Genomic DNA, 25335 nt, shown 5'->3' on the forward strand with positions numbered 1-25335 from the left:
CTGCTGCTCAAAATAACTTAGACTTTGCTTTCACTTCCGCAAACTCTCTGCAACTTCCTGTCAGCCTGTGACTTTTAGCCTTTCTGAAAGACACACTGTTCAACCTCTGAATGCAATATCCATGCTGCAGATTATATTTATTATTTAACAATCTCAGTAAAATAATTTCCCTGCTCCACATACCCATGCTTCCCCGACGTCATGCCAGCGCATATTGGGAAATTCGTAGGCACCGATCGGTTTTCTATCAGCCATTTGCTGGGAGTAAGGGCGCCCTCCGTTTGCAAGGTGCGCCTGCTGCTGGCGGCACAGGGAGGAGAGGGCGGGGCGGCGGGGAGTCTCTGGCTGGCTGGAGCGGCATCTAATAACCAACTCGCAAAACAAAATAAAAACAACACAACAAACAGATATTATGATACAGACTTATAATCTGCACCGATGTTTTTTCTAAATTCTATAAAGTGAGCGCGAGAGCCCTCGGTGCGCCTGCGCGCTGCTGAAGTCAAAGTAAACTTTATTGTCATCTCCGCTACAGACAGTCCAGCATATCCGGTTGTTCAGTCTGACGTCACTAGCCGTGTCTGGGTATAAACTCCGCTGCAGGTCCATATATCAAACGATCACTATGGCATTACTGAGAGTTGAAAAATTGTCTAAAGTCTTTCATCTTTGATAAAATGATCAGCGTTCTGCTCTATCAGGTGTAACAATTGAGTTTAACATCCAGGCATCCATGAAAACGGAATTTATGACATTTAACGGAGTTACAAGTTAGCAGGAAGTTAGCTCGCTAGCTTCTATCTAAATACAATATAGCATGTCCTGACTGCGGGGTTTTGGAAACAAATTAAAACGTACAGCTCTGCTATCACTTCCAGCATAAATGAAGACAGAAAACTAAACAGCAGTGACGTTTGTAGGGTTACTGAAGTTGGGCTAGCTGGTATATAATGATGTGCTACGTGACCGCTAGCGACACAGCTATGTTAGCATAATATAAACAAGCTAACTTTTTTTCCACTCGATAAAAGTTAACGTGAGTGTTCTCGGTGGTCAGGAACAAATGTAATCGCATGGCAGGATGCTGTAAAAGGACCAAACTTCAGCCAGGAGAACAACTGAGATAATCCATCCACAATACGAGGTTAGTCGTTCATATACTGCTGCATGGGCTGGGCTGTAGTTACATCCTAAGGTTTTAAAAACTGATCTTAAATAAATGATTAGTGGTAATAAAAGCCGAGGGAGGTCAACAGTGATCACTGACTGTTTTAGGAGCTTTTTGAGATCAAATAGAAGAAAATACATAACATTAAACATGTTAACAACACAAAAGCCATATTAAACGCAGACTACTTTAGACCCGGAAGTAGGATTCGTCGCGTCATCACTGAACAACCAGATAGAGAGACGAGACGACGAGGCTGCAGTTACAGCGGTGCAAGTAAACAAACAATAAATATAAGAAGAGTAAGAAAATAAATCTACACTTTAGGACTCGGGGTAAAGGATCAATAACAATTTAATTTATAATTTACAGTTTGATGATTTAAAGTCTCACACAACCCGTCAAAAGGGGCGGGGCCGGCTGCTTCCAAGTAGAGCACATTTCATTTATAATGATGTAAATCCAAGCCCATCATGGATTCACGATCTGAATCCTGGGTTGTGTGAAATCCCAGAAATCAACCTTAGACAAAGTGAATCTGTGAACTAAGGTGTAGGTCTGTTAGGTTAATTGTGCTGATCCTCGGGTTGGGGGATTTGTGTTTGTACTGGAGCGCAAAATTCAAACCAATGGAAGATGGACAACAAAAGTTTAAAGCCATCAGGTGCTCAGTTTATGTATTTATTTTTGGCCTACATCAGTAAGAAATGCCAAATTATATACACAAAGTTACAGGAATCACCACTCCTGTTATTCATGATGATTTCAGTAACATCACATAATAACATGTAACGTTATTATGTGATGTGCGTACTGTTAATGTTGATACTGTGGTGAAATTCTCTGCTTCTTTTGTGTATTCTGCATCTATTACGTCAGATTGTCTTACCCCTCATATGGTTGAGATTTTTGCCAATACCCTGTTAACTACATGTTCCTCCATCCTCGACACTGTGGCACCTATTAAAATGAAGCGCCCCAGAACTTACTCACAATGTTGGTTAAGTGACTCTGTTCGCGCTCTACGACGTGCGTGTCGGCGGGATGAGAGAAGGTGGAGGAAAGATAAACTCCAGGCATCTTACGACATCCTACGTACTAGTCGCTTGAAGTTTCAAACTGCTGCCAAAATGGCTAAAGCAGCTTTTCTTTCAAAAATTATCTCTACCAATGGTAACAATCCTCGAATTTTATTTAAAATTTTTAACTCTGTGGTCAACCCCTGCCCCACTATGCCGCTGCCGTGCTCCACGGTTCTTTGCGAACAATTTTTAAATTATTTTTTAGATAAAGTCTCATCTCTTAAATCTGCTCTTCCTTTAATGACAGGCCCTGCGTTTACCCCTGACTGTTCCTCTTCCTTCTATCAGTTTGAACCCGTTTCACTCCCTACTCTTAAGCGTCTGGTTGAACAACTGAACAATACTAATCTCGTATATGATGTTCTTCCATCTCGTATAGTTAAGGACTGTTTTAGTGCAATTGGACCTAGTATATTGTCCCTTTTGAACTCTTCTTTGCTCTCTGGTTGCGTACCATCAGCCTTTAAACATGCTATAATTCAGCCTGTTCTTAAAAAAAGGAACCTCGATTATAATGATTATGCGAACTATAGGCCGATTTCCAAGCTTCCGTTCTTGGCCAAAATTCTTGAGAAGATAGTGTTGCTTCAACTCCAGGCCTACCTGGATGAGAATAGCATTAATGATAAATTCCAATCGGCCTTCAAACCACATCATAGCACTGAGTCAGCGCTGCTCCGAGTTCTCAATGACCTTCTACTAATGGCTGACAATGGACGCTCCTCGGTCCTAGTGCTATTGGATTTATCGTCGGCTTTCGATATGGTTGATCATAAAATCCTATTGGCGAGACTTGAGCACACTGTAGGCATCAAGGGTGTTGCCTTGGATTGGTTTAAATCATACTTCTCCAATCGGCTCTCCTCGGTTCACTTGGCCACTTCCTCTTCCTCCGCTGTACCTGTCTGTTGTGGTGTCCCTCAGGGATCTGTGTTAGGCCCTACTCTGTTCTCATTGTACATGCTTCCATTAAGCGCTATCTTTGAGAAATATCACATCGCTTTTCATTATTATGCTGATGACATTCAGATCTACTTTGAGTTAAATGATAACCTAGCTTTGTCCTTGAATAGTTTTCGAGAGTGCATGTGTGAGGTCAGGCAATGGCTCCTGGCAAATACTCTTATCCTTAATGATAAGAAAACTGAAATTGTGGTCTTTGGCAGTGACGTCCTTCGTGCCAAACTGCGTGATGCTTTTGGTTTTCTCACTAGCTCCTTTTCCGACACTGTTAGGAATTTGGGCGTGTTACTTGACAGCTCATTTAAACTTGATAGACAAGTGTCTGCTGTTGTTAGATCCAGTTTTTACCAACTCCGCCTTATTTCTAAGGCCAGGCAGTATATCCCGCATAAAGACCTGGAAAAACTCATCCATGCCTTTGTAACTTCGAGGCTGGATTACTGCAATTCACTCTATTTTGGACTCCACTCTGCCCTCCTCCATAGATTACAGACAGTCCAAAATGCTGCTGCACACATTCTAACCAAAACTAAGAAGTTTGCCCACATTACTCCCGTCCTAGCTGATTTGCACTGGTTGCCTGTGAAATACCGTATCCAATTTAAAATTCTGCTGTTTACTTTTAAAATCACTAATAACACAGCACCGAGCTATCTTAAGGAACTCTTAAGCTTATATGTCCTGCTAGGGCTTTAAGATCATCCTCACAGTTACTGTTGGTGCAGCCTAGATCTCGGCTGAAGTCTAGAGGTGATCGAGCGTTTGCCCTGGCCGCACCAGAGTTGTGGAACAACCTTCCCATTGGCATTCGGGCGTCTGACTCTATTCAATCTTTTAAATCACGGCTTAAAACGTATTTGTTTAATCTTGCGTTTTCTACCGGTTAAATGCTGGCCTTGTCTGCAGTGATTTATTTTACTAATTTTCCTATCTTACTTTTTATTTGCGCTGTGTATGTCTTATCCCCATTGTGTGTTGATGGCACAGTTATATTGTGCTATAGCTATGTGCTATAGTTATATTTTTTCTATTGGTGGCTTTTTCCTGTGAACATAATTCTACACTTTTATTTTTATGACTCTGATTATACTTGTGTTAATTTGTTCTATGTTAAGCACTTTGGCATGCCGTTGGTTTTTAAATGTGCTCTATAAATAAAGATTGTTGTTGTTGTTGTCCTGTAAGCACAGTCTGCCTGTGTCTTTTCTCTGCAAATGAACATTTTCAGCCAATATAGGTAATACATCAACATGGCTGCCGTGGCTACGTTAGGAATATTTATAATGTCATTTCCAAAACTTGCATATGATCTGCAATTTGTAGCAGATCTACTGACTGTCACAGAGCAGCTGGAGCAGTCTCAAATGCAGGTCAGTCCACTGCTGCCCCCTGTGGCCAAGTGCCATAGCTACTGCTGGATGAACTCGTGACACATGTGCACCTGTTTCTATGAACACATTGAGTCTGAGTGGCTGCACTTACACTGGTGCATTCAAACATATTGAAAGATGCCAGCAATGTGGATTGTCAAGACTCAAACCAATCCACATTGCTGGCGTTGCATCTTTCAATGCCAGCAATGGCAGGTATCAGTGCTCAAACCTTTTGTGTTTGTTTCCAACAAGTTGCCCACCTTGGGAAACAAAAATGTGTTGTTTTACTTGTCAGATGAACATATGAGACACTTTGACCCTTCAGTGCAGTGTGGAGCCTAACAAAGATCTGTTTTGTGTCCCAGCTGATCAGCAGGAGGAGGAGAGTCTGACGGAGCAGCAGAGGAACATTTTCAGCTACTTGGACTCAGCTCAGCCACTACAGAGGAAACAATGAGCTCAACACAGAAGGTGACAGACAGAGCAGGACCATATGACCAAAGATATTTATCACCATATACATTTGAACATTTGCCATAACGATGTAGCTGACGATAGAATTGACACCAGACAAAATACTTTACAGCTGCACAACTTTATTAAAAAGCCATCAATGTATTTTCACTGAAACAAGCAGCTGTTGTTTATGTGTTTATGTACTAACAGCTGGAAACGTTTCATACAGCTTTGTTCGACAGAAATGAAGGAGAACATATTTAGTTCATTTGTTTCTACATGAGCTCTGTGTGATTTGATGAGTATCTGAGGCTGAGACCACAGGACTGTGAAACATGATTGTTGGGCTTCATTTCTGTGCTGAACAGTCGTTTAAGATTAGCTGTAAATAACAATTAGCTGATGTTGTTCATGAGACTAAAGTCATCTCACTGTGGTAATGTAAATATAATATGGCCAATATTATAGTTATTATATTGTTGGCATTACTAAATTTGGCTCAATGCTTACATATATGTGTAAAAAGCAAATGTACGAGCTGTGATAACTGTGTCTGATAGAATGAAGAGTAGACTGATATATGAAATATTCCTTTATTGGGTGAGAAAATCAGACCATGTCATAACTGCTTTAAGTCACACAGAATAGATATCAGAGCCTTAAACAGGCTGACTTCTGCTAAATGGGTCAAACTGGGCAGAAAGTCTACAAACACATAACATCCTTATAGAATATGATGTAACACTATAGATCAACTTAGCTCAGAATATCCATCCATCCATTCATCCATCTTCATCCGCTTTATCCGTGGCCGGGTCGCGGGGGCAGCAGCCTAAGCAAAGAGGCCCAGACCTCCCTCTCCCCAGCCACCTCCTCCAGCTTGTCCAGGGGAATACCAAGGCGTTCCCAGGCCAGCCGAGAGATATAATCTCTCCAGCGTGTCCTGGGTCTTCCCCGGGGCCTCCTCCCGGTGGGACATGCCTGGAACACCTCGCCCAGGAGGCGCCCAGGGGGCATCCTTGTCAGATGCCCGAACCACCTCAGCTGGCTCCTTTCGATGTGGAGCAGCAGCTGCTCTACTCTGAGCCCCTCCCGGATGGCCGAACTTCTCACCCTATCTCTAAGGGAGAGGCCAGCCACCCTTCGGAGGAAGCTCATTTCTGCCGCTTGTATCCGCGATCTCGTTCTTTCGGTCACTACCCACAGCTTGTGGCCATAGGTGAGGGTAGGGACGTAGATCGGCCGGTAAATTGAGAGCTTCGCTTTTACACTCAGCTCGCTCTTCACCACGACGGACCGGTGCAGCGTCTGCATTACTGCAGCTGCAGCCCCAATCCCTCTGTTGATCTCCGGCTCCCTTCTCCCATCACTCGCGAACAAGACTCCGAGATACTTGAACTCCTCCACTTGAGGTAGGAACTCATCCCCGACCTGGAGTGGGCACTCCATCTTTTTCCGGCTGAGAACCATGGCCTTAGATTTGGAGGTGCTGATCCTCATTCCTGCTGCTTCACACTCAGCTGCCAACCGTTCCAGTGCGAGCTGGAGGCCATCACCCGATGAAGCCAACAGAACCACATCATGCGCAAAAATCAGAGATGAGATTCTGAGGCCACCAAAGCGAAAGCCCTCCGCCACTTGGCTGCACCTAGAAATCCTGTCCATAAAAATTATGAACAGAGGGCAGCCCTGGCGCAGCCCATCACCCACCAGGAACGAGTCCGACTTATTGCCGGCAATGCAAACCAAGCTCTTGCAACGGTTGTATAGGGATCGAATGGCCTGTAGCAATGGGCCAGACACCCCATACTCCCGCAGCACCTCCCACAGGACACCCCGAGGGACACGGTCAAATGCCTTCTCCAAGTCCACAAAACATATGTAGACAGGCTGGGCAAACTGCCATGCACCCTAAAGTATCCTTGAGAGGATAAAGAGCTGGTCCAGTGTTCCGCGACCAGGACGAAAACCACATTGTTCCTCCTGTATCCGAGGTTCGACTAGTGGATGAATTCTCCTTTCCAGCACCCCGGCATAGACTTTCCCAGGGAGGCTTAGGAGTGTGATCCCCCTGTAGTTGGAACACACCCTCTGGTCCCCCTTCTTAAAGATGGGAGCTTAATGCAGCAGCTTCAGCAATGGAGATGCTGAACATGGTCCATTCGGACTCAATGTCCCCAGTCTCCCTCGGAATGCTGTTGAAGCTCTGCCGGAGGTGTGTGTTGAAGATCTCGCGGACTGGGGCCTCTGCTAGACGTTCCCAGCACACCCTCACTACGCGCTTAGGTGCACCAGGTCTTTCCAGCGTCCGCCCTTGCCACCTGATCCAACTCACCACCAGATGGTGATCAGTTGAAAGCTCAGCCCCTCTCTTTACCCAAGTGTCCAAAACATATGGTCGCAGGTCTGGTGATACGATTACAAAATCGATCATCGACCTGCGGCCTAGAGCGTCCTGGTGCCACGTGCACTTATGGACACTCTTATGTTCGAAAAAGGTGTTCGTTATGGCCAAACTGTGATTTGCACAGTCCAATAACAAAACATCGCTCAGGTTCAGATCAGTGAGGCCGTTCCTCCCAATCACGCCCCTCCAGTTCTCGCTGTCGTTATACACGTGAGCATTGAAGTCGCCCAGCAGCACAACAGAGTCTCCAGGTGGAGCTCCTTCCAGCACCCAACCCAGGGACTCTAAGAAGGCTGGGTACTCTGAACTGCCACTTGGCGCATAAGCGCAGATGACAGTCAGGACCCATTCCCCGACCCTAAGATGCAGGGAACAAAACCTCTCATCCACCGGGAAGAACCCCAACGTACCAGAAGCAAGCCGGGGGGATATTAGAATACCCACCCCAGCCCACTCCAGACTGAGACAGAGTCCAGCTCCTCTGCAGGAGACTGGTTCCACGGCCCAAGCCATGCGTAGAGGTGAGCCCAACTATATCTAGCCGGTACCTCTCAATCTCACGCACTAACTCAGGCTCCTTCCCCACCAGAGACGTGACATTCCATGTTCCAATTGCCAGTCTTGGCAGCCGGGGATCAGTCCGGGCCCATGTCCCCTTTTGGGGCTGTGCCCAGCCTGGCCCCATGGACTAAGGCCTGGCCACCAGACGCTCGCCCTTGGGCACTCTCCCCTGGCCTGGCTCCAGAGCGGGGCCCCGGTAACCCTATCCCAGGCAGGGCAAACTGTTCCTTCAATGTTTTTCTCATAAGGGTCTTCTGAATCGCTCTTTGTCTGGTCCCTCACCCAGGACCAATTTTCTCTAAAAAAATAAATCATATCAAAAGACTTAAGAAAAGTAAAAACATTTAAAGACACAAATAAAATTATTCTGACATAATAGATCCTGATTATGTACAGACTTTACTGACTGTGTGTTAGGATGCCTGGGTCGTCGACCCAGGGGTTTTGAGTTTATTATATTATTTATACTTTCTAGTTTTTGGTTTCGTTGAGTTCTGTCTTATGGCTTATGTCTCTGTCTTCTTTAGTTGCTCTGTCTCCCCTATCACCTGCATCCCCTTGTCTAGTTCGCGTATATATGTATCTTAAGTTCCTATATCCCCGTGTTCAGTCAGTGTTTGTGTCTGCCCTGTTCCCACATCTCTGTTCCCTTTGTCATAGTGCCTGCCCGTGAGTCTGTTATGTTTCCAGTTTTACTTTGAAAGTTCATGTGTGATGTTAATGTGTCTGGTTTTGCTTCCTCTTGTCTCGTTAGGCCTGATTTGCCCCAGCTGTGTTTCCCTCCTGTTACCCATTCCCTGATTGCTCCCTCTGTGTATTTAAGCCCTGTGTTTCTTAGTGTCTGTGTCGCGATCTACCGTTTTCTTAGCTGTGTGTTCTGTAATTCCTCCAGTTTAAGTTTGTTTTGAGTTTTTTCAGTTATGTTATATTTTTGAGTACCTAATTAAAGCCTTTTTGAGTTCACGTCTGTCTCCGGAGTCTGCACCTTGGGTCCTATTCCTGCCTGCACACAGCCACACCTAACACTGTGTAGAAGCTGTGTGCAGCTTCTGACCTTCATCAGTGTTTTTGATTTCAGATGGGTTCAGCGTAAAGTTCACCTATTAACATGATACCTTGTACCCTCAGCAATGTTGTGTAAACAAGCAGAGAAACTGAATTCTCAGTTTGTTTCTGGTACAGCTCCAATATTTGACTGTAAACACTGAAACCTGATGTTCCAGTTTAAAATCATGAACCCTGAAGATGATTCTTGCTTTTTTCTGTCAGATACAAAGACAACAAACTAACATTCTTCTACAGTTATCAATAGTGTTTTTTAACAGAAGAATACAGTAAGTCACTCATATATGTTTCTTCCTTTTCCTGCTCTCAGCTCAAAGGCAGAGTGGGATCTACTCATTGATGTCCCCTGAGTTTAATTCTATGTTGCAGTTTTTCTCAGGTCCCTGCTGCATACACTCAGTCTGTATTAGAGACATGTTTTCAAACTTAACCAACCAGAGTGCAGCCGTGATGAATCCACTCTGCTACCTTAATCCTTCTTTCTCAGTGGTTGCAGCTCAAATGGTTGAGCAGGTCAGCTCCTGATCAGACTGTTGGTGGTTCAATCCTCGTCTGTTTCAGTCTACATGCAAATATCTTTGGGCAAAATACTAAACTCACCAAGCTGCTCTCTGATGCATCATGATGTGCTTTTGGTTTAATTCTGGATAAAAACACTTCCTGTCTCTGTGGTGGTCACAGTGACATCATGCAGTTTGTGCTTTGACCTCCAGAGGGCGACAAATCAGCACAGACAGAGAGCTCCATTCAAACTTTGCTGCCATCAGGAATAATTCTTCAAATATAATCATCAGTGTTTGAGCAGTTATGATATCAGGGACAATCTAGACATGTGTGACAATACTGAACATGTCACATGACACACCTCAAACATCATGTGATCCACTCTCAGTCTGCACTTTCATTCATGACTTCAACAGGTTGAAATGAGCTTTGAAGAAACATTCAGTGAAATAAATCTTTCATGGATTCATGTGAGCAGCAGATGAACTTTGTACCAACAACATCTTCAATAACAGAGTCGGAATGAAGCTCAGGTGTTGATGCTGCTCACTGATTGGACGCTTGGTTTCAGCTCTGCTCTCAGTCTTTACTGCACAGGTGAAGGTAGAAAGTGTGACTGGATCTATAGACTGGAAACAGAGAAACATGCTGAACATTTGAAGCTTTGCAGCAGAAATGTTCATGTTACAAATACAGCAGAGCTGATCTGGGATCAGTGTGTTCACACCTGCAGCTACAACAAGGTTTCATGTCTCCACACGTCAGCATGTGAACTTTACTCTGACTCAGTCTGAGCAGTCAGACGGCATATTTTTAAAGTTAACACATCAGCACACACAGAGCTGAGCCCCTCCCACCTGTGCTGAGTTTCAGGTGGAGCCCCGCCTCCTTCCAGGAAGCAGCTCACCTGTGTGTCCGTGTTTAGTGTCCAGGTGTGGAGTGGAGCTTGTTGTTGGTGTGTGAAGAAACTGTAAGTTTGCTTTGTTTCCTCCTTTAACAGTTTGTCTTTAGGAACTTTACTGTTTGTTCAGCTCGTGTTTGATTTCTTCACACAACAAACTGTGTGTGTTTGTATTTCCGGTCTCTCCATTAAAGTCAGTGTGTAATGTTTCTGTGGTATCGCAAGAAATAAGTGGTTATATAAATATGAGTATACATAATAGTTATTATTCATAGATACCTACATCCTAAGTTCCTGTTAATCTTCTGAAAGAAACAGAATGAATGTGTTGTTACAATGGTGATGCCAGGAGAGGCAGTATTAGTTCTGTGTTACATTAATGTGTAAGGAAGTGGAAGAAGAGTGTGTCCTGTAGGAGGCAGTAGAAAATGGATGCTCATGTTCTGTACATGCCCTGAAAGTAAGGTTCAGTAAACCAGTGCAACGATACCCCGGTGTAAGGCTCAGTTATTGTATTTTTATTTTTTGAAGATGCAACATCTTTTTGGCGACGAGGACGTTTAGGGGGAAGGAGTTTGGGCGATCGGACTGAAAGAAAAGAGAAGAAAATAAAGTGATGGAGTCGGCTACAGGTTTGGCTAGCTTTTCAAAGAATGCAAAAGTTTTCGGCTGGAAATAGAAGGCAGTGACCTCGAAGCGGAAATGGCTACAATTGGTACGCTAGTAGCGTTCGATCCAAAGAATCAGACTTGGGATGAGTACACGGAAATACTCGAGCAGTTTTTCGCAGCTAACGGGATCGACGATGCAGAGAAACAAAGAGCGATATTAATAAGTGTCGTCGGAGCAGCGACGTACAGCTTGATGCGAAACCTTCTCAGCCCGGCCAAGCCCAAAGACAAAACCTTCCAAGAGCTGGTGCTTCTGATGAAAAATCACTTCGATCCGAAGCCCAGTGAAATTGTGCAAAGGTATAAGTTCGACTCTCGCTCCCGCAAGCCGAATGAAACCGTCATGGAATATGTAGCGGAGCTGCGTCGCCTGGCACAGGATTGTAACTATGGCAACACGTTACAACAGATGTTGAGAGATAGGATCGTCTGCGGAATTAAGGATGACCGAATTCAGAGACGTCTCTTGTCAGAAATAGATCTCACTTTTGACAAGGCTCTGTCAATTGCAGTAGCCATGGAGACTGCAAATAAAAATGCACAGGATCTGCAGACCTCAGGGGCGTCAGCAAAATGTTTCAGTCTCGCTAGAGGACAACAGGAGAGTCGTACCTTTAAAGCAGAAAATAAAGAGTGTTATCGTTGCAAAGGAACCAAGCACACAGCAGCAGACTGTAAGTACAAACAAGAAAAATGTCATGCTTGTGGTAAAATGGGACACATAGCTAGAGCTTGTAAAAGCAAGACTAAACTGAACCAGAAAAAGTATGGATCGACATATGTAAAGAAAGAAAAAAAGCAGAGTTCACACTACAGTACTCACAATGTGGGCGAGAAAGCAGATAACAACAAAACTGATAGCTCTGAAGATGACTCTTTTATGTTGAACTGTGTCAAGCGCAGTCAAGGGCACAAAAGAAAACTGTTCAAGTTAGGGCGTGGCAGTGCGGTACACTTAAGAAGAGTAGACCCCTACACTGTGGATATGCAAATTGATGGAAAAAAGGTGAACTTTGAAATAGACACTGGATGTTGCCTAACAGTCATGAACGAAGCAACATTCAGAGAAACAGGGAAAGACAGCAAGCCCCCCAGCCTGCAGCCCATCAAAATCAAGCTCGAAACTTATACAGGGGATCCTGTTAAGGTGATTGGTGCAACACGAGTCAGCGTCAAATACAAGCAGCAGAAAAAACATCTGCCCCTGGTGGTGGTCGAAGGCGACGGCCCCAGCTTGCTAGGTCGAGCTTGGCTCGAGGAAATTAAATTGGACTGGGGTGAAGTGAAAAACAGTCCTAACAACAGAAAGCTGCACCAAGTCAAAACAACAGAGAAAACACTTCAGCAAGTGTTAAGTAAACATGAAAATGTGTTCAAAGAGGAGTTGGGCACCCTGAAAGGAATGAAAGCTGCTATTCATGTGAAAAGTGATGCCACCCCACGCTTCTTCCGTCCGCGTTCTGTCCCCTTTGCTATGCGAGCAAAAGTCGACGAGGAAATAGACCGACTGTTGAAAGAAGGCATCATCTCGCCAGTGAAATATGCTGAATGGGCGGCATCAGTAGTGCCACTCCTGAAGCCCACAGGGACAATAAGACTGTGTGGGGATTACAAGCTTACTGTAAATACCGTGGCTTCACTGGAGCAGTACCCCATACCCAGAATGGAGGACTTGTTTGCCACACTGTCCGGGGGTAAGCAGTTCTCAAAATTAGACATGAGCCACGCTTACCAGCAAATCCTCTTGGATGACGAATCGAAAAAGTACGTGACAGTAAACACATCGCGGGGGCTGTTCACGTATAACAGATTGCCTTTTGGAGTGGCCTCTGCTCCAGCAATATTCCAGAGGACCATGGAAAGTCTTTTGAAGGGGATACCTCATGTAGCAGTGTATTTAGATGACATCTTAGTGACTGGAGTGGATGAAGTAAGCCATCTACAGAACCTGGATGAGGTGTTGACCCGGTTGGAGGAAGCTGGGTTGAGGTTAAAGAGGTGCAAGTGTGCCTTCATGCAAGAGAAAGTGGAGTACTTGGGGCACATAGTGGACGCCCAGGGGCTCCACCCAGTGGAAAAGAAAGTTAAAGCAATCATGGACGCACCTACCCCCACAAATGTCACTGAACTGAAAGCATACTTAGGTTTGCTAAATTACTACAACAAATTCCTTCCAAACCTGGCAACCCGGTTGGCACCCTTACATGAACTTTTGAGACACGAGGTACGGTGGACATGGCAAAAGAGACAAGAGGAAGCATTCCAGAAATCTAAGAACCTGTTGAACTCAGCAGAGGTGTTAGTTCATTATTCTGCTGACCGTGAGTTGGTTCTCTCATGTGATGCATCCCCATATGGCGTAGGCGCCGTATTGTCACATAAGATGGAGGATGGAAGCGAGAGACCTTTGGGGTTCATGTCACGCACACTCTCTCCTGCTGAGAAAAAGTATTCTCAGCTTGACAAAGAAGGTCTAGCTGTGATATTTGGCATCAAGAAATTTCACAAATACTTGTATGGCCGAGTTTTCACGATTTACACAGATCATAAACCCCTAATCTCACTGTTCAATGAAAAGAAGCCTATACCTCAGATGGGCTCACCAAGAGTACAAAGATGGGCCGTGACATTGAGTGCTTACGAGTACAACATCAGGTACAAGCCAGGAAAACATCATGAAAACGCGGATGCGCTCAGCCGGTTGCCGGTACCAGACTCAGCACCTGAGCGAGAGATGGCTGAGCAGGTTTTGATGATGGATGTACTGGATGACACATTAGTGGACACTGCACAGATCAAACGATGGACAGCTAAGGATGTCTTGTTGTCGCAAGTCCACGAGTACACCTTAAAAGGCTGGCCAACTGAGACCGACACCTGTTTAAAGCCGTATCGACAGAGAAAGCTGGAACTGAGTGTGAGGGATGGTTGCGTGCTCTGGGGAGCCCGAGTAATTATTCCCACCAAAGGCCGAGACAAAATATTGAAACTCCTGCACCAGACTCATACAGGCATGTCGAAGATGAAAGGCTTGGCAAGGTCGTATGTATGGTGGCCAGGGATGGATGAGAACATTGAAAGAGAAGTGCAGGCATGTGAGGAGTGTCAGAAACACTCCAAGTCACCACCTACTGCACCATTACACCCTTGGGAGTGGCCGGAGTCACCATGGTCCAGAATCCATGTGGACTATGCAGGGCCTTTCCTCGGGGAGATGTTTCTAATCATTGTGGATGCTCATTCCAAGTGGATGGACATTTACCCTGTAAAATCCTCTACATCACAGGTAACTATAGAGAAACTGCGCCAGAGTTTCAGTGTGTTTGGACTACCTAAAATGTTAGTTTCAGACAACGGAACATGCTTCACAAGTGCTGAATTTGAGTCATTCATGAAGCAGAATGGAATTGACCATGTAAGATCAGCACCTTTCCACCCTTCTTCAAATGGGCTGGCTGAGAGGGCGGTCCAGACCTTTAAGGAGGGGATGAAGAAAGTCAAAGGTGATACCTTGCAAACCAGACTGTCCCGATTTCTGTTCAGTTATCGCATCACACCGCATGCCACTACTGGTTTATCACCTGCAGAGTTGATGATGTCACGGAGACTCAGATCAGTTTTGGACTTGCTCATGCCTGATGTGAAAACAAAAGTGCAGCACAAACAATCGAAACAGAAAGAAAATCATGACACCAAGAAAAGACTGAGAAGTTTCACACCAGGAGACAAGGTCTTCATCAGAAACTACTCCTATGGCCCGAAGTGGATTCCCGCAGTCATTATGAGAGCATCGGGTCCAGTGTCTTACATTGTTACCATTGGATCAGGTCAAACTGTGAAGCGGCATGTGGATCAGGTGAGAGCAAGAGTGGCTGACACTGTTCCCAGTACACCAGACAGGGAGGTGGAGCCATTGCTTGACAAAGAATCAGTGCCTGAGTGCTGCTTGCCATCAGAGTTGGACACATCGCCACAACCTCCGGCAATGGAGTTGCCTTATGCTCCGGAGACTCCAGCTCCCGGAGACTCCTCAGGGACACCCGTGTTGCGACGTTCCCAGAGAGAGAGACGTCCACCAGAGACTTTAAAGGACTTTGTTAGGTAGTGTGAGATCTTCCAGAAATAGAGCAACAATGCGCTCTGATCTCACAGGAAGGACGTACCTTCCTAGTTAGAAAAAAAAAAAAGAGAAACATGGAAACCTATGTACAGTTGTATGGTTGTAGGGTTACCTTAATTACATGTTGATTGTTTGTTAAGCATTCTTTAGATAAACAGTTATTTGTAAGTCAAGGGAGTTGTTGACTTAAGGGGGGAGGAGATGTGGTATCGCAAGAAATAAGTGGTTATATAAATATGAGTATACATAATAGTTATTATTCATAGATACCTACATCCTAAGTTCCTGTTAATCTTCTGAAAGAAACAGAATGAATGTGTTGTTACAATGGTGATGCCAGGAGAGGCAGTATTAGTTCTGTGTTACATTAATGTGTAAGGAAGTGGAAGAAGAGTGTGTCCTGTAGGAGGCAGTAGAAAATGGATGCTCATGTTCTGTACATGCCCTGAAAGTAAGGTTCAGTAAACCAGTGCAACGATACCCCGGTGTAAGGCTCAGTTATTGTATTTTTATTTTTTGAAGATGCAACAGTTTCCTGGCTAACATCAGCTGTGTGCAGCTTAGTTCAGCACAAATCTGCCGCTCCATAGTTCACGGTAACGGACTCACAGCTGGACCAACGAGGCCGAGTGTGTCCGCCACTCTGAGCTACGTTCGTGTTTGTGTACTTGTAGTTTGTACTTTGAGTTCACTCAGAGCCCACAGAGGACGCAGCGTACGTGATGACGTCACAGCCCTTTACCTCCTTTACTGTCACTGTGATTAATATTTACACACGAGACACCTGCAGAGCTCTGACGCTGAGCTAGCACACAGCATGCTAACACTAAGCTAACGCTAAGCTAGCCAAGAACCCAGAGTGAGGTTAAAGCTGAGTAAACACTGACCCCAGACCAGCACCGTGATAAAGTGAGCTGCTGCTGCTGAACTTGAACAGGTAACAAAGTGATGAGCAGTCAGGCTGCAGGTTTCTACCTGTTCATGTTTCTACAGTAGAATCACTTTGAAGTGTCTTTGTGCTGTTTCATCTTTGATTTGTGTTCATAAACACTCAGAGAAACATCACGTGACCTCATCAGGATCTGTGTTGGTGTGTGGGGCTGTACCTCAGCTTTATGTTGTTACATGCTCATTTGTTCATTTTACACAGTAACATCAAAGTAATGTTATGAGGAGTAATGAAGTAACGTACTCCATTACTTTTAATTAAAGTGTTCTGTGTAATATGTGTAATAATGACTGTTTTGAGTAATGACCAACACTGATCACAACAAAGAGGAAATGCCTCCAACATGCACAAACATTTGAGCCACAACATGCAGTTAATGTGCACAAATGTCTTTGATATGCTGCTCAGTGATGGTGGTGACTGTCAGAGCAGAGCTACTGAGAATCAATAAGTAATATCAATGATGGGATCAGAATCACTAAATTCTTCTCATCCCTGTCAGTATCATACATGTGCTGTATAATGTGATAAATGTAGAGGTGCTGGCTGTTCTCTCACTCTGCTGTTTAGCTGTAAAGGACGCCTCCCTGCCTTTGTCTCATTCATGACCTTTAATAGTCTCTTCTAACATGCAGAGATCTGTATGATCTGTTTCATAGAGTCTAACCAGCCTGTACAGGTAACAACAACAGTCACTGCATCACTGACACACAAACGTCATCTCTGTCAATAACAACATTCATACATGGAATAAAAACACATCAGTGGATCATTGCTGGAGCTGCCTGGACTTAAGTCTTCAAGATCTCAGCCAACAGCATCGACATGCTGCTCCAGATGTTTGTGCTCCAGATGTTTGTGCTCCAGATGTCTGTGCTACTGGTGAAAAGGCTCTCAGTTTCCTCCTTGAAATAACATCAGTGGTGGGTCAGCGACATGCTTTCTTTCCCTCTCAGGTTTAAATATCTGGGACTCTCCACCGTTTGGTTTTAGAGCTGAAGAAGCTTCTCAGATGAAACGTCTTCCAGAAACTTAAAGACGTCTCTTTTCTCTCCAAGCTCCTTAGATCACATGACCTGGATGACTGAACCTACAGACATATTGACCTGGTTTCTAGGTCACATGACAGGTCAGAGGTCAGCGACTGTAACTCAGTTCCTCCTGTTAATGTGAACTCACTGAGTGTTTGTGGTTTACCTCTCAGACTGACTGAAGATGATGATGGAGGAAGAGGAGGACAGAGCAGAGTCTGCAGGGTCCAGCTGTCCGTCTGTGAGGAGTGACCGGTCCAAAGATCTAAATCCTCCAGGCTTCAGTGGTGAACCTGGAGCAACGAGGTCAGAGAGCTGAACTCACTGAGTAACAGAAATAATTCTGCACTGACATTATAATCAGTGTTGACTCTGGTTGATTGTCTGACTGTGTTTGTGAGCTGAGAGGAAATGAAAATGAGTTTGTAACAAAAATCAGTTTTGTCCAGTTTTCCTGTAAAAAGCTGAACTCTAATCTAAGAGGATGTTACTGAGAGGAAACAGCTGCATTATCTGCAGTCTGTGTGATCACAGCTGCTTCAATCATGTTTGTGTCTGCAGAGGTCAGAGGTCACAGTCTGCAGGGTCCAGCTGTCCGTCTGTGAGGAGTGACCGGTCCAAAGGTCGACCTCCACACTTCAGTGGTGAACCTGGAGCAACGAGGTCAGAGAGCTGTGATGACTCCTTTACATGTTTGTGTTTCCTGGATACATATGACCTGAAACATCCTCAGATTGTTACAAAGATTCATTAAAAAGAAAACAATGAAAGAGAAAAGATCCAAATGTTCGACTTGGTCATTTGCTGTTTGAGGACAGTGATGCTCATATCTGTGGGGAAAGTGTGACCTGAGTGGGTTCATGTTTGTCTTTAAAGAACAGAGCTGCTCTGATTCTCTTTGTGTCTGATCTGTTAAACAGTCTGAGAGGTCACACAGAGACCCAGCAGCTAAAGCCTGGATCATACTGGCTGCTGTTACTCCATCAGGACAACACTGAACCACAGTGGTGTGGATGTAGTGGATAAATCCCACCATACTGATGCTCAGAGTTAACCACAGGGAACAAAACCAGATGTTACATTCAGATTGTGACCTTTGGAGTGGACGATGCAGATTTCAATAGAGAATAAATGTTGTTGTTTTTCAGCTGTGAAGAAAGAATCGAATTTTCTGAACTTAAGAATTTATGATGCTGGAAACAACATGGAGACTATAACACAACATTTCCACTGTGTTCATAGAATGAATGTAAAACTGTCAGACATTCATTAAATATGCAAAATGTCTACAGAAGCATCAGAGGGTCAGACGTGAAGCACTCAGTGATTTTGATCAAATGACTCATCAGTTATTGATCTGTACTACACTGATCTACCACGTTAGTAAAGCTGGTGTTCTGGTGGTGGAGGGAGACTCGGATCATGTTCTGGTTTTGGAGCAGTGATCTGCTGATGGTTCAGTTTGATGAGCTTCTTCAAAATCATCCCTGACATCACCACTGAAAGGACGTCCATGAAAACAGACTGAAAATTACTGATATCTTCAGAATCTGAGAGTTTAAAACTTGACAGACCTGATTCAGATGAAGTTATTTAAGCAGAAACTCCTGGATCTTTATCCTGTGTTGATCTAATCCTTCATGGTTCCTCCACAGAGTGGAGCAGCAGAGCTCAGAGGTTCCCAGTGGTCAGTCTGCCCAGCAGCATCAAACACAGCTGGACTCCATATTTATGGTCTGTACATGTACAACAACTACTGTTACATCTGTTCTGTTCACAGTCATCTCCATGCTGCTCTTTGTAGACCAGTGGATTGTCAGTGTGTCCAACATGGATCTGATGTTTGGCTCCATGATTTCACTCTGATTGGCTCATTCATAAATATTCTGTTCCAGCTGCTGGAGGACAACATCATCACTTTTGTGAAGAATGAGCTGAAGAAGATCCAGAAGGTTCTGAGTCCAGATTACCCAGAATGCTTTGAGAGTCAGAGGAACAGCAGGAGAGAGGCATTTGTGAAGATCACAGTGGACTTCCTGAGGAGAATGAAGCAGGAGGAGCTGGCTGACCGTCTGCAGAGCAGTAAGAGGATTTATCTAAAGATTTAAGCTGCTGGATAAATGAGACATTTTCTGATGTCTTATGAGATGGAGCAACATGTTTTAAAGATTAGTTCTTTTTGGAATTGAGTGTTTATTTTTCTTCTCATTCAGAACTTCCAGCTACAATTTGTCATCGTAACCTTAAATCTGCACTGAAGAAGAAGTTCCAGTGTGTGTTTGAGGGCATCGCTAAAGCAGGAAACCCAACCCTCCTGAATCAGATCTACACAGAGCTCTACATCACAGAGGGAGGGACTGCAGAGGTCAATGATGAACATGAGGTCAGACAGATTGAAACAACATCCAGGAAACCAGACAGACCAGAAACAACAATCAGACAAGAAGACATCTTTAAAGCCTCACCTGGAAGAGACGAACCAATCAGAACAGTGCTGACAAAGGGAGTGGCTGGCATTGGGAAAACAGTCTTAACACAGAAATACAGCCTGGACTGGGCTGAAGGCAAAGCCAACCAGGACATCCAGTTCATCTTTCCATTCACTTTCAGAGAGCTGAATGTGCTGAAAGAGAAAAAGTTCAGCTTGGTGGGACTTGTTCATCACTTCTTTACTGAAACCAAAGAAGCAGGAATCTGCAGCTTTGAAGACTTCCAGGTTGTGTTCATCTTTGATGGTCTGGATGAGTGTCGACTTCCTCTGGACTTCCACGAAACTACAATCCTAACTGACCCTAGAAAGTCCACCTCAGTGGATGTGCTGCTGATAAACCTCATCAGGGGGAAACTGCTTCCCTCTGCTCGCCTCTGGATAACCACACGACCTGCAGCAGCCAATCAGATCCCTCCTGACTGTGTTGGCATGGTGACAGAGGTCAGAGGGTTCACTGACCCACAGAAGGAGGAGTACTTCAGGAAGAGATTCAGAGATGAGGAGCAGGCCAGCAGGATCATCTCCCACATCAAGACATCACGAAGCCTCCACATCATGTGTCACATCCCAGTCTTCTGCTGGATCACTGCTACAGTTCTGGAGGATGTGCTGGAAACCAGAGAGGGAGGACAGCTGCCCAAGACCCTGACTGAGATGTACATCCACTTCCTGGTGGTTCAGGCCAAAGTGAAGAAGGTCAAGTATGATGGAGGAGCTGAGACAGATCCACACTGGAGTCCTGAGAGCAGGAAGATGATGGAGTCTCTGGGAAAACTGGCTTTTGATCAGCTGCAGAAAGGAAACCTGATCTTCTATGAATCAGACCTGACAGAGTGTGGCATCGATATCAGAGCAGCCTCAGTGTACTCAGGAGTGTTCACACAGATCTTTAAAGAGGAGAGAGGACTGTACCAGGACAAGGTGTTCTGCTTCATCCATCTGAGTGTTCAGGAGTTTCTGGCTGCTCTTCATGTCCATCTGACCTTCAGCAACGCTGGACTCAATCTGCTGGAAGAACAACAAACAAGAGGCACTTGGTGGCCTTTCCAGTTTATGCTGTGGTTTAAACCATTTCCAGAGAAAATAAATCTTTATCAGAGTGCTGTGAACAAGGCCTTGCAGAGTCCAAATGGACACCTGGACTTGTTCCTCCGCTTCCTCCTGGGTCTTTCACTGCAGACCAATCAGACTCTCCTACGAGGTCTGCTGACACAGACAGGAAGTAGCTCACAGACCAATCAGGAAACAGTCCAGTACATCAAGAAGAAGCTCAGTGAGAATCTGTCTGTAGAGAAAAGCATCAATCTGATCCACTGTCTGAATGAACTGAATGATCGTTCTCTAGTGGAGGAGATCCAACAGTCCCTGAGATCAGGACGTCTCTCCACAGATAAACTGTCTCCTGCTCAGTGGTCAGCTCTGGTCTTCATCTTACTGTCATCAGAAGAAGATCTGGATGTGTTTGACCTGAAGAAATACTCTGCTTCAGAGGAGGCTCTTCTGAGGCTGCTGCCAGTGGTCAAAGCCTGCAACAAAGCTCTGTGAGTAAATCTGTGATCATGTTTATTTTTAAAATGTTGATTAAAAGTGGTCATAGATTTCTTCCATGACAGATCCATGTCCTAAAACCATGAGCCAGCGTAGTTGTATAGTATAAAAGAAAAAAGGAGAACTTTTGACCACAATATTGTAACTTGAATGAACTTTTGATACAGCCTTTAAACATAAAATTATGAACAGAATCGGTGACAAAGGGCAGCCCTGGTGGAGCCCATCACCCACCAGACTTATTACTATCCAACGTATTGCCGGCTATGCCAACCAAGCTCTTGCAATGGTTGTAAAAGGTTCGAATGGACCGTAGCAATGGCAATAAAATGTTTCTCAGTTTTATTATTTTCAGTCACATCTGTTTTTGATTATTAACTGAATATTTTAAAATTCAGGCTTTTTATGTTATACAAAACATATTTTCTTATGTCTTGTATTGATTCTGAAGGAATAGTTTTCATCAGTATCGCAGATACCAGCCTGAATTTTACTTTGTATTGGATCAGGAAGGAAATCAGTGGCATCACACATCACTTACAGCAACTTCAGTACCTCTTCATTTTAATAAACTGGGGGAGGTGCACCAAGATTCAGTATGAGATAAAGAATTATTTTTAACTGTAAGGTTGGAGAAACCTGTTGTTGGCAATTGGAAGAACGGGTCATCTTAAAAATCACTGCATTGTAGTTTTATTCAGGCCCCTTCAATCTGTGATCGCTGTTGCTTTGCATTGTAAATGCTACTATTACAAAAGTCACAAATATTAGTGTATGTGTGTGTTGTTGGGTAATAAACCAAAAGAACAGAATCTACCAGCACCTCACTGATTTCTGCTTAAAAACAACAAAAAAAGCAATAAAGCTCTGATTTGTTTGGTTGATCTTGTCTCCCTTCCCGCTTGATTTCAGACTGAGTGGCTGTAACCTGTCAGACAGAAGCTGTGAAGCTCTGTCCTCAGTCCTGAGCTCCCAGTCCTCCCGTCTGACAGTGCTGGACCTGGGTAACAACAACCTGCAGGATTCAGGAGTGAAGCTTCTGTCTGCTGGGATAAAGAGTCAATACTGCAAACTGGAAACGCTGAGGTCAGATCAAGCGATATCGATTTTTTTTTCATCAATTAACATCATTTAATCAATTTCATTTGGAAAAAATTAACATTGTGTGTATGTTTTGTTTTTTTAATGAATCCATGCAAGTCACAGTAAACTGCCACATTTATCTTTTGTAACATGAGGCAATAAGGATTCCAGCATGTCCTGAAACAGTGTTGAAATATTGTAAATGTAGTAGCTCCTCATGGCACCATGAATATACTTTAACACAAGTGTTTCATGTCTTCTTGTCATCCTTTCTTCAGACTGAGTGGCTGTAACCTGTCAGACAGAAGCTGTGAAGCTCTGTCCTCAGTCCTGAGCTCCCAGTCCTCCCATCTGACAGAGCTGGATCTGGGTAACAACAACCTGCAGGATTCAGGACTGAAGCTTCTGTTTTCTGCAGTGGAAAGTCCAAAGTGTACACTTGGGATTCTCAGGTCAGGATTCAGTCTTTTCTGATGATGATTTAAAACCTGAGTCAGGTCGATAAATGGCTTACTCATTTACAACAGACATGATTTGTTAAATCACCTTATATATGTGTGCTTAAGTTCTGTGCTGCTCTGATTTATTGCCCGTGCTGTCTTTCAGTTCAGCTTTGTCGAGTCTCTGGTAGGATTTCTTTTACATGACCTGTGTAAAAACAAAACAGGAAACCCATTAAGCTGAAGTAAGATGCACAATTTGAAAAATGGGGCACAAAAAATGTTGCTGCTTTCTGGAAAGTGTGTCTAAGAAGACCCAATGGAGAAAGTGAAGAGAAAAATCAAAGATTAAGAAGAAGAAAATGGCAGAGGCAGTTTCTTTTGGACTGCCTGCAGATGGGGCGAGACTCTAGAAACAGGGATGATTGGAGAAAATGTAAAGAGGCCAGGAGATGAATACTCTGGTGTTCTGGGGATAGTGGGAGTGAGAGGGAGAGATGCCAGTAAATGATTTCAAGGATAAATTTCAGAGAATCAGAGCTAAGAAACCAAAGCAAGTGAGGAACTACAAACATGTGGACAGACTCATAAATAGGCCAAAGACACATTAAAGCAATTATTACAGGTTTAGAAACAGGGATGGATATGAAGGAGCTTAGCATGAATTTGCATTGAGGAAAGAATAGCAACGAGCATCAGAGGAAACAGTTAGGAAAACTAAGAGGATGTACTGGCAGGAATACTGCAGTACTTTAGGAAGAACTACACCAGTTCAGAATGTGTGGAGTACAGTTAAGAACATGAATGCAGACAGGAAACAACAGCAGCTGTTGTAAAGTAAATTCAAACTCCTTCATTAAATGCAGCTGGTTGAGTTGAAAACAATGGAGAATGATTGTGTTACGTTGTTTATTCTCTATAGAAATGGAGCAGAAGGAGTGCATGCAGAGCTGGACGTGGGCTGTATATACGTGCGTGTATCTGTGTTGTCTGTGAGCAGAGAAAACAAAGCGCTGGAAATGTCCAGTGTATCATAAGCCAGCCAGTCCTGTTACTGCAATTCACTTCTTCACCAGAAAGTGTCACCATCAGGCTTCAACAGCAGTTTCCAGTATTAATAGTAGGGATGGGTATTGATAAGATTTTCACGATTCCGATTCCATTTTCGATTCTGTTTAACGATTCAATTCTTTATCGATTCTCTTATCGATTCTTTTTTAAAAAGGAGAACACTAAGGTCGATTAGCTTAGAACTTTGTTTTATATCTTCTCTTTGAACAAGATAGAAATTTAGGAGTAACATGGCCTTACAAACCCAACAGTGAGATCTTAAGAGATCCAGCCTACGACTCTTCAATGGGGTGTCCCCAGGAAAAAAAATTGTAAATGTAAAAGATGGCTCCGGTGAGGTCGGCTGCCGTCACGACTGCTCCGACCACTTTTTCTTTGTCTTTGCTTTTTAAGTTAGTTTTCAGCGTTTCTAAATCGGCAAAATCATCACTAAAATGGAGAGAATGTTGTCTCCGGGAATTTAGCTGATTTGATTTAGAGCGGCAAGGTATGGTGGGTGTGTTCCGATTAAAGAACACGGAGGCAGCTTCCAAGTTTAGGAGATTTATTCAGCTGTGGTCTGTAGTAACGATACATAAAGCAACTATCAGTACAGCACACATAAAACATTCAACATACCCAGACATTATTCTAGCACAGAGATAGCACAAGGAATTGTATTCAACACTCACATCTATAACAACTTCAATAATTACACCAGATTTGTGATTAGTATTAACTAGCTTAGTAGCTTACATAGCATGTTAGCGTATTAGCATAAGATAACATTAGCATAGTCAAGAGGGAACAAATACACACAATAGCATCTGGCATACACAACATCATGTAAACAGAACCCACCTTCTGGCAGTCACACACAGCAATAAACCAAAACACACGAAATGCTGATGAGAGGACACAAGGAGCTGCAAAGGCAGACTAGCAGCACACGGCACAGAGTGGTGCATTCAAGGAACGTCAGCATAGACATGGTGAGTTCAGTGACGTAGGACATATCAATTTCCACAGCACAAACACTATCTATAAACAAACCACAACACTTCAACCAAGAAAATAACATGTAAACAGTGGGCTTTCTAACAATCACCATTGGGTGCATTAGGTATGACCGTGACACTCTTGTTTCTATTGGTATACAATGTACTCACAATTCGAAGTTTTTAACTCCGGATCCGAGCTGGCCGAGTGAGATCTTGAGGGAGAACAAAGGGAAGCGGCGGCCTAGAGGGAAGCGAGCCGGCGTCAGGAACAGGCTGAGAGCTCGTGCACACCGCACACCTCTGCCTAGCATCCTGCTCGCCAACGTCCAGTCACTGGAGAACAAGCTTGACGACCTCAGGGCCAGGATAAAGTTCCAGAGAGACATTCGGGACTGCAATCTCCTCTGCTTCACCGAGACATGGCTGAACCCAGCGGTGCCGGACCACGCCATCCAGCCGGCCGAGTTCTTC

At 44.2% G+C, this 25335-nt stretch overlaps 2 long non-coding RNA genes across 2 annotated transcripts in view; both read left to right on the forward strand.

Annotated features, from left to right (window-relative positions):
• The first annotated feature begins 4948 nt into the window (after nucleotides 1–4948).
• LOC113018266 (uncharacterized) overlaps nucleotides 4949–25335 on the forward strand; it is a 41159-nt gene continuing 20772 nt past the window's right edge. Inside the window, exon 1 of the long non-coding RNA XR_013905056.1 lies at nucleotides 4949–5057. This is a non-coding gene — a long non-coding RNA (uncharacterized LOC113018266). The remainder of the gene's footprint in view (nucleotides 5058–25335) is intronic.
• On the forward strand, nucleotides 10113–18028 carry LOC145424077 (uncharacterized). Its single transcript, XR_013905033.1, has 3 exons — nucleotides 10113–10549; nucleotides 17425–17557; nucleotides 17813–18028. It is a non-coding gene; the product is annotated as an uncharacterized LOC145424077 (long non-coding RNA).

Source organism: Astatotilapia calliptera, chromosome 3 (assembly GCF_964374335.1).
Source record: "Astatotilapia calliptera chromosome 3, fAstCal68.1, whole genome shotgun sequence".
Taxonomy (NCBI): Eukaryota; Metazoa; Chordata; class Actinopteri; order Cichliformes; family Cichlidae; genus Astatotilapia; species Astatotilapia calliptera.